Below are 10,694 nucleotides of genomic sequence, written 5' to 3'. Positions count from 1 at the left end.
GCATGTGAGAGGGAAAGATAAATATCTCATGGATCAGTTAGGGTATGAAGTTTTAGCATATACGCAGCAAGATGTAAAAACGAAAGGGGTGGCCATATTGGCAAAAAAAGGTTTTGTTACAGTAAAGAGAAAGAGGGAAGATAACGAAGGGAGATGGGTGGTGGTGGAAGGGGAAGCTGCTGGAGGTCATTATACATTTGTCTCTGTATATGGCTTTAATGAAGATGTGCCTGATCTTTTTGAGTTTCTAGATACCGAGTTGGCACTATGGCCAGAACCAGTGATTTTATGTGGGGACTTCAATATTAATGGGCTATCAGGGTTGGGTATGTCGGGAGGAAGGATGAAGGGAGATCGTAAGAGGAGAACACGGAGGGCTATTTCTGATCTCATGGCGAACAACGGGTTGGTAGACGCGTGGTCAGCACACAACCCTATAGGAACAGGTAGTACCTTCTATTCTGCTCCCCACAAAGCTATAGCTAGGTTGGATTACTTCTTAGTCTCGAGTCCTTTAATACCAGATTTGAAAATAGAAAAGCTACCACGGGTGTTCTCAGACCACAATCCACTGGTATTGACTATTCCTATCTCTCAGAACTACAACTCTATTTACAAAGAATACAATTGGACATTTGAAAGAGGGCTACTTAAAGAAGATGATTATGTCAACAGAATGAAGGCCTGGATCAGGCAATTCTGGGAAATAAATAGGGGGACGGCATCCATAGGTATGGTCTGGGATGCATTCAAGGCAGGGATTAGGGGGGAAACACTGGCGTATACTCTACATAGGAGCAAGAAAGAAAAAGGAGAATTAACCAATAGGCTAAAGGATTTAATGAAGCTAGAACAACAGCTCATACAGTCAGTTATAGATCAAGAACCCCTTGAGGAGATCCTATTAGAGATAGAATTAAAAAGGGCAGAGACTAGTGAGAGATTGGCAAACAAAGCGGCGAGTAATTATTTAACAAAAAAGGAAAAATGCTATGAATTCAACGAACGGGTAGGTCATATGCTAGCAGTCCGCGTTAGACAAGACTTGGCTGCAGGGGAAATTAAAGAGATTAAGAATAAAGGGGGGAACGTTGTGTCAAAGGTAGAAGAGGTGAGGGAGGTGTTTAGGGAATTTTACTCAGAGCTATATGATCAAGATTTGATAGCGAGGGAAGACGAGATAGAGGACTACTTAGCAGATATTCCTCATAAGGAATTGAACGTGGAGGACAAAGAAGCTTTGGAATTACCACTGACATTGGGAGAAGTACATAATGCAGTAGGGAAACTACCCTCGGGGAAGGCCGCAGGGCCTGACCAAATTCCGGCGGAATTTTATAGGACTTTTTGGGACACCTTGGGGGTTGATATGCTGGAAATCTTAAGTCATGCACAGAGGGGGGAAAATATACCACTATCATGGGCCGGAGCTAATATTATAGTTATCCTGAAGAAGAATAAACCGCATTTAGACCCCGGCTCATACAGGCCCATTACGCTCATGAATGCAGATGCAAAAATCTATTCTAAAGCTCTCTCACTAAGATTAAGTAGGGTAATAGAGGGGCTGGTATATAAAACACAGCATGGATTTATACCGGGCAAGGGCACCACTCAGCATACAAGGAGAATGGTCACCATACTGGACGCTGTGGGCGCCGCAGGAGACCCTGCCTCGGCCATCTTCTTAGATGCGGAGAAGGCGTTTGACAGGGTCTCCTGGGGCTACCTGTGGAAGGTTCTGGAGTGGTTTGGGATAGGCACAGGCTATATAAATGCCATAAAAGCATTATATTTAAAACCCATAGCCAAAGTGAAGATAAACAGAGGGTATACCGAGGGAATTTGTATAAAGCGCGGTACAAGGCAGGGCTGCCCGGCTTCACCACTTTTATTTGCCCTATATCTTGACCCTCTCCTGAGAAGATTAGAAGGGAATCTAAATATTCTCCCGATTAGCTTACACGCACATGACTATAAGACACTGGCATACGCGGATGACGTAGCGGTGGTCACCCCAGAACCAGGGTCAGCCATTTTAGAAATAGAACATGAGGCTGTACTCTTTGGTACAATTGCAGGCTACTCACTGAATAAGGCAAAAACTCAAATAATACTAAACAACTGGGTGAACTTTCAGGATGTAAGAATAGCACCTGAAGTGACATATTTGGGGGTAAAGATCACAGCTGATTTAGATAGGTTAGTTGAAATTAATATGGGTCCTCTACTGGCAAAAATCAAAACAAACACAGAAAGAATGAACAATTTACATCTGACCTTGATGGGTCGAATTAATGTAATTAAAATGATAACATTTCCATAAGTGTTATATCTATTCAGATCTATCCCTTTATTTTTTGAGAATTTATGGTTTAACAAACTAGAAGCTATTTTGAATAAATTTATCTGGGTCAAAGGGAAGACAGGGAGAGCCTACAGACATCTAACGGCAGATAGAGAAAAAGGGGGTTGGGGGGCACCGGATTTTAGGCTCTACTATTGGGCTGCCGTGCTGCAATACAGCAGGGAGTTAATAGGTGGGGGAGGTAAAGATTATAGGTGGGAAACCGAGATAGGACTACCTAATGTCTATACTACACTTCTGGGCGAGGAGGCGGAGAATGGGTTTTTAAACTCAACTGAATTCACCTACTTTAAACATACAAAATTTAAGACCTTAAAGGCAGCATATAGGGTATGGAAACTGGTGGCAAAAAAATTTGGGTTGGGGAGATTTCACAACTATACGAGGCTGTACACAAACTGCTCACTACCAAGGGAGATCTTTAAGGATGTTACTATGAAAAATTGGTATAATAAGGGTATAGTGAAAATAGGGAATCTATTGGATAGTCAGGGCAACATATTACAGTTTGAAACGCTAAAAACAATTTATGGGCTAGAGCGCAATACCTTTTATAAATATCTTCAAATTAGGAGTTTCCTAGCACAAAAACAAGGTGGCCCAGCAGGGTTGGGGCAGTGCAAAATAATGCAATATATAGAAACTATGGATAATTGCACTATAAGACATCTATATTCGGAACTGAAAGTCAACAAAGTAGATGAAAGGGCGAAATATTCACAAAAATGGATTGGGAAACTGGGGTCAGGGTTAGAAACCTTTCAGTTATCCCTGGATTTGGGCAGAACAGTGCTATGCTCCGCAACCCTCCAATCACAGCATTTTAAGACAGTGTTCTCACTTTATCATACCCCGGCCAGAATCGCTCAGTGGGGCGGTACGACGGGAATTACATGCCCCCGCTGCAATTCAAACGCGGCGGATATTGTACATATGTTCTCGCAGTGCCCACAACTGTATACTTTGAAAATTGCAATTGAAGAGTTTCTGGATAAGTCACTCAGGATCAAGGTTAAACTTATAGATGAATTAATTATCTTAGGGGTGGCAGACACGGTAGAAGATATACCAATAGAGTTTATCTTTGTTTCAATTGCAGTCTACCGCATTTGCATAGCAAGAAATTGGTTGAATAAGGCCCCTCCCCTATTCCAGGACTGGATTGCAAGCCTTCTCTCTATCTACAACCTTGAAAAGGCAATTTATGAGAGGAAAGGTAGGAGGGCTAAAGTATTAGGTGAAAGAATATGGCAACCTATTACGAGATGGAAAAATAGCAGGATAAACCCGGAATAACGTAGGAAAGTTCGCTATAAAACCATAACCATTGAAACTATATGTTCCTTTCGGTATAGCTATTTTATGTCTATTGTGTTAAAATGGGTAGCTTGCACTATACACATGTCTGTTTTTTTTTTTTTTAATTGTTTAAGCTATATTGTACTGTCATGTATATAATCACCTGTGTAATTGTAATGTGCTGAAAACATATGCTGGAATATGTGGAAAAATTGCCGGAAAAAAAAATATATATATTTTTTAACAATCAAATACATATTTTTAATATACAATAATTAATTAATATATAAATATATTATATTTATTATTGTATATTTTACATTAATCATATGTTTATTTACAAACAATAAGTAAATTATTACAAAACATGGAAAATAAATTGCTATTCATCTCTATTGTTTATTTTTAATAATGGGGATTTAGTCCTATTTTTATTTTTATTGTGCTGCCATTTTGTTTATTGAACTTAACTTTTTAGTCTATCTACATCGTTGTTTGGGTCATTTCAGAAAACGGAACCTCGCGGTTGGGAGCTGCTTCGTGTTGGTGAATGTAAGTTTATTTTACATTAATTTTAACTACATATTAATACATTATAGAGCTAGTTGTAGTGTGTACGTGTTGCTATGTGTTGTACTTTACAGTTTAGGTGAAAAATACGTGTTATTTAAGGTCGTTATTGATAACGTACTTTCTTAGATATTTCTTATGAAATTAAGGTTTATGTATTGTGTAAATGAATTAGTTCAGGTGTTTTCCTATGTTTTATATGTTATGTTTAGGCTTTCTGGCTTTCGTATTTATTGTGGGTGGGTTTTGTTTGTATTTATTTACAGGTGTTCGTTTTGGTGAGCAGATGGATTTTATCTCGTATTTTTTGTAAAATACAAGTAAATGTTTCACTACATTTCTTGATTTTTCGGGATTTTGGAGAGTTTTTCTCGTGATTATTTTTTGGTTTTTTTATGGTTCCGTTCTCCAGAGTCTTGCTACTGGGACCCTTATAAAACAGTTGTATATTTGGCATTTTGTGGGGATTTTTTTAAAACATGTGGATTGATTTTGGTTCTAATCGTTTTGAAACCATGTTCTTGGAACACATTCTACAGCTGCAGAACAGTAAAGTTATTATTATATTTTTGTTTGGGGTGGATTGTGCTATATTGTGCAATTTTTTTAAATGTCGTTTTATTATGTCTTGTAATAATAGATTACATTTATTTTTACATGACATAATTTAACTACATTAAAAAAAAAATTGTTTTATTTATTGTTTGAAATGTTTTTATGTGTTGCTTGTTAAAGGATAGATTTGGCTATTAGTTCTAAGTATTCAAGACCTTCGATACTTGGGTACATTCTTATTTTTTGCTGTAGGTATTCGTACATATTTAATGTTTGTTTACTTAGTTTAGGGCCGATTTTAGATAGAGATTGCTCTATTCTTAGTTCTTGGTAGCTTTGCTCTTTTTTGATGCTTTGGATTAGTTTATGAAGTGTGGGTTGTGTTCTTCCTATTGTGGCTTGGATGGCATTATGCCATCCTTCGACCGCGTTGTTAGTTTTGGCTTTCTGTGCCATAGTACTAGCATACACATTCCACCATGGAATTTGGAATTTAGGTTGTCTGCGGTGGCCAGAACGATGTAATCTTCCCACCCAGGTATCTTCAAAATAGTCTAAGAAGGGAGTTAATTTTTTTTCATTGGTGCGGTAGAAAGGGCTGTCAAGTAGTAAATTGTAATAGTTAGCAACTTCTGTTGTTGGTACAAATGCCAATGCTATTAACTTTTTAATCTGATAAGCAAAGTTACTGTTTGTTGAATATTCAATGCTTAAAGTAGATTTTTGTAAGTGCCTCCATATACTTTGGTTGTAGTGATAATAACACCCTTGTATAGATGTGTGAGGATATATTTTAAGTATAGCTTGAATCATGGCTATTTCAAAGTCTATTATTATTCTTTGTGGATAGTAATTATCAGTAAAATCTTTGATAGTTGTTAAAATTTCTACGTAGGTAGCATTTGTTTTATTTGGCAGCAGTGTATAAATTAAAGGGATATTTGTTTCTTGGTATTCACCATGGATGGTGTAAAGTTGATAGAAAGGTTTGGGACATACTTTAAAAGTTCCGTCCATCATCCAGGTTTCACACGATTTTAGTTTTTGCAAATTGCTATTTGTTGCAAAAAGTAAAATTCTTTTATCATGACTGTGGTTATCATACATTAAGAATTTATCTTCATTGTGTGTAATAGTATATTCAGGATATATTTTAATGTCTTGAAAAGTTTCAGGTGCTGGTGGAGTTGGATCAGAATCTCGTTTTGTTTTAGCAATTAATCTTTTCAAGTTGGGTATTGAAGGTAACTGTCCTGTGACATGTTCTGGCACCTTGCTTAAAACATTTTTCAAAATAGTGGTGCTTGTTTCTTGTGAGCCTGTACTAGCTTCTCTCAATGTCTCTAGTGCTTCTCTTACTTCGACTTCTGTTACATTGGGTGGGTGGTTATGCTCATGTACATTTACAACATTGTTATCAACAGTCTGTGCTCTACCATAGCATGCAGTTGAGTAATATTTACTACATTTCCAGTAAGTTTTATTCCCTTTTATTCTTTCTTGGGTGTAGGTGTAACCCATGTAGCTCAGCATTATTTTCCCTTTTTGAGAAGTAATACAAGTAGCTCCTGTTGCCATGTCTAAGGTAGATCTGTGAAGACATATATATGTTTTTTTAGTAAAAGTGAAAAACATTTCTTGAGATGTGTACGTTAAAAGGAAAAAGTGCAAAAACATACTTACAATGTTGTTTTCCTGCTAATTTTATGTTTTCTGTTCTTATATGTAGATTTTCACTCTTTAATGTTCTGTAATTGTGGTAAAGAATAGTACAAAAAATGATTTAGTTTTATAGTTGTTTATTTTGTCTTTCTCATTATTAATAGACACAGTGGGTATACTTACTTAATGTAGTAGAAGATGTTGTTAGTTTAGTTGTAGATTGGTAGATGAAGTTTGTATATTCTGTAAAAGAAAGTTAATTTGTGTTATTTATTGTATTAGTATATATTAGTAGGTAATAACATATCAAGTCTTTTGCAACTTTACTTTGCAACTTTTTAAAATTATTTAAAAGTTTTCTAAGTAGACATGGATAAGGCAGTTCATAATTTCATTTAATTATTATCTTGTGGTGGTTGTTGATAGGATGTTGTAGTTATATTTAAACAAATATAAAGACCATGTTTTTAGTTTAGGGAGTTTAGCTACATTTCGACAGGTTTGTATGATAAATGAAATGGGACTTGACTTACTTGAGTTGTAGTATGCTGTGTTGTAGTCGTTGTAGTAGGTGTGTATTCTCTTCTTTTCAGCAAGGTAACCGTTTCCCTCCAAGTTTGGCAAAAAAATGGTAATTTAAGTTAAGTTTGTAATTGTATTTATAGTAGTGAGTTAACTAATGGTTATATTTGATTGGTTTAATTAAATATAATTTAAATTCATTGGCTGACAACATTAGTTTGAATTTGAAAGCCGTTATTTTGTAAAGAGTTAGTAGCATCAATAATAGTTTTCGATATTTATTACCAAATGTATTATATGTGTTTTATTTTAATGGTAAATATTTATTACAATGTTAAAATTAGTGAAATGTGATTTAAAGTAATCCGATAAGAGTGTATGATAGTGTTTGGTAATGTTTATATTGGTATACAACCTTTACAACGCAACTTTTACAACTTACTACCATTACAACCAAACTTTTACAATGCAAAAACCATTACAATGCATGTATTTACAAGGCATGTTTTTACAACGTAGGTACCTTTACAACGCATATCATTACAACGTAAGTATTGGTAAGTATATAATTATATTTAAAATGTAATATGTTTGGGGTTTTTTAAGGGATATTTTTAGGGTTCAGGGTCAGTTTTGGCTTTTAGGGTAAAGGGGTATTTTTAGGGTTCAGGGTCATTTTTGTGTTTTTGGGAAAAGGGGTATTTTTAGGGTTCAGGGTCGGTTTTCAATTTTTGGGTAAAGGGGTATTTTTAGGGTTCAGGGTCAGTTTTCAGTTTTTGGGTAAAGGGGTATTTTTAGGGTTCAGGGTCAGTTTTCAGTTTTTGGGTAAAGGGGTATTTTTAGGGTTCAGGGTGAGTTTTACGTTTTTGGGTAAAGGGGTATTTTTAGGGTTCAGGATCAGTTTTCAGTTTTTGGGTAAAGGGGTATTTTTAGAGTTCAGGGTCAGTTTTCAGTTTTTGGTTAAAGGGGAATTTTTAGAGTTCAGGGTCAGTTTTCAGTTTTTGGGTAAAGGGGTATTTTTAGGGTTCAGGGTCAGTTTTCAGTTTTTGGGTAAAGGGGTATTTTTAGGGTTCAGGGTCAGTTTTCAGTTTTTGGGTAAAGGGGTATGTTTAGGCTTCAGGGTGAGTTTTACGTTTTTGGGTAAAGGGGTATTTTTAGGGTTCCGAATCAGTTTTCAGTTTTTGGGTAAAGGGATATTTTTAGAGTTCAGGGTCAGTTTTCAGTTTTTGGGTAAAGGGGAATTTTTAGAGTTCAGGGTCAGTTTTCAGTTTTTGGGTAAAGGGGTATTTTTAGGGTTCAGGGTCAGTTTTCAGTTTTTGGGTAAAGGGGTATTTTTAGGGTTCAGGGTCAGTTTTCAGTTTTTAGGTAAAGGGGTATTTTTAGGGTTCAGGGTCAGTTTTCAGTTTTTGGGCAAAGGGGTATTTTTAGGGTTCAGGGTCAGTTTTCAGTTTTTGGGTAGAGGGGTATTTTTAGGGTTCAGGGTCAGTTTTGTGTTTTTGGGAAAAGGGGTATTGTTAGGGTTCAGGGTCCGTTTTCAGTTTTTGGGTAAAGGGGTATTTTTAGGGTTCAGGGTCAGTTTTTGGGTAAAGGGGTATTTTTAGGGTTCAGGGTCAGTTTTCAGTTTTTGGGTAGAGGGGTATTTTTAGGGTTCAGGGTCAGTTTTGTGTTTTTGGGAAAAGGGGTATTGTTAGGGTTCAGGGTCCGTTTTCAGTTTTTGGGTAAAGGGGTATTTTTAGGGTTCAGGGTCGGTTTTCAGTTTTTTGGTAAAGGGGTATTTTTAGGGTTCAGGGTCAGTTTTCAGTTTTTAGGTAAAGGGGTATTTTTAGGGTTCAGGGTCAGTTTTCAGTTTTTGGGTAAAGGGGTATTTTTAGGGTTCAGGGTCAGTTTTCAGTTTTTGGGTAGAGGGGTATTTTTAGGGTTCAGGGTCAGTTTTCTGTTTTAGGGAAAAGGGGTATTGTTAGGGTTCAGGGTCCGTTTTCAGTTTTTGGGTAAAGGGGAATTTTTAGGGTTCAGGGTCAGTTTTTGGGTAAAGGGGTATTTTTAGGGTTCAGGGTCAGTTTTAATTTTTGGGTAAAGGGGTATTTTAAGGGGTCAGGGTCAGTTTTTAGTTTTTGGGTAAAGGGGTATTTTTATTGTTCAACCTCAGTTTTGTGTTTTTGGGGTACAGGGGTACAGGGTAAAATTTTTTTTTTAATATATTAATTAAATAAATTAAATGAAATTAAATGAAATTAAATTAAATTTTATTAAAATCTATTCATTTTAATTAATTTATATTAAAAAAATTATTATATATTTACTAATACTTACGTTGTAATGGTATGCGTTGTAAAGGTACCTGTGTTGTAAAAATATGCGTTGTAAATACATGCGTTGTAATGGTTTTTGCGTTGTAAAAATTTCGTTGTAAAGGTATGCGTTGTAAAAGTATGTGTTGTAACGTCATACATAGTTTATATTACTAATTTATTTTTTCTTATTATATATAAATAAATAATACATATTGTATATACATATATGTTAGAAAAGCTTTTTTTGAATTTAAATAACTATGAAAAAGTGAATAACAGAAAGGTAATGTGTATATAAGGTTATAAAGAAAATGACGATATTTTATTTATATTAATATGAGTAGAAAGGTAGTCGATATTAGTGTTGTCGATATTAGTGTAGAAGGTAATGTTATTTTAAATATTGTCGATAATGTAGTAGTCGATATTTATGTAGTCGATATAATTGTTAACGATATTAGAGTAGTCGATAAAAAAATATCGATATTTGTGTAAATCCTTGTTTAAGTATATGGTTACGATATTTTTGTAGACGATGTATTTGTGGCGATATTTTTGTAGGTCGATGTTTTAGTAATCGATATTTCATCATGGAACCGTCAAGAGGCGCTGGCATGACGTGAAAAGCCAAACCAAACAGAAAGTCGCTGCCAACAGTAAGGTAGCAACAGCGACTGGAGGTGGGAGTCTTGCGCCACAGGAGGAGCTGGATTATCTGTAGGAACTGGTTCCACGAGTCATCAGTGTGGAGACAGTGGCAGGAGTTAGGGGGCCGGAAACAGCTCGTATATGACCTGACCCAACAGCAACAGGGTGAGTAATGACCAGGGACTGGGGGGACGGGGGGAGATGGGCACAATGGCACACATGCACAATCATGTGTAGCACACTGCACACCCACAATGAGTGTGGAACATGTCCCTGATACCCTTGGCATGCTGCAGCACACATAGAAACACCAAGTAGGCCCCCCTCCACTATGTGCACAAAAGGGCCCTCCTCCCTATCACCAATCACACAACCTAGCCATGCGCATGTGCTGAATCCACCTAAGCAGCAACTTTGTGAGCCACACTGACAATGCGAGTGACACTGCATACCAATAGCATGGCTGCAGTCAAAACACATGACATTGTGCACGCCACAACGCTGAGGTGGCCCAGTGTGGATCACATCCTCCAATGAGCAGGTGAAACATCCACGGGCACATGCAACCCCTGACGCCTACAACAAAACTGCAGATAAACAATGCACACGAGTACAAAAAACGTTCAAGAGCACAAATGACCCAAGTCGCCAACATCTCTGCACCGTAAAAGCACACAAGTCAAAGGAACACCTCGGCCAAGGGATAAGGGGCCACTAAATTAGAGCTGCAGGGACGACTCTCCCACAATGCAGCACACACACATAGCAATCACAGCACA

The sequence above is a fragment of the Lissotriton helveticus genome, chromosome 9 (genome assembly GCF_964261635.1).
Source record: "Lissotriton helveticus chromosome 9, aLisHel1.1, whole genome shotgun sequence".
In the NCBI taxonomy this organism is placed as follows: Eukaryota; Metazoa; Chordata; class Amphibia; order Caudata; family Salamandridae; genus Lissotriton; species Lissotriton helveticus.
The sequence above is the reverse complement of the archived record's forward strand: the minus strand, read 5'-3'. Positions refer to the sequence as shown.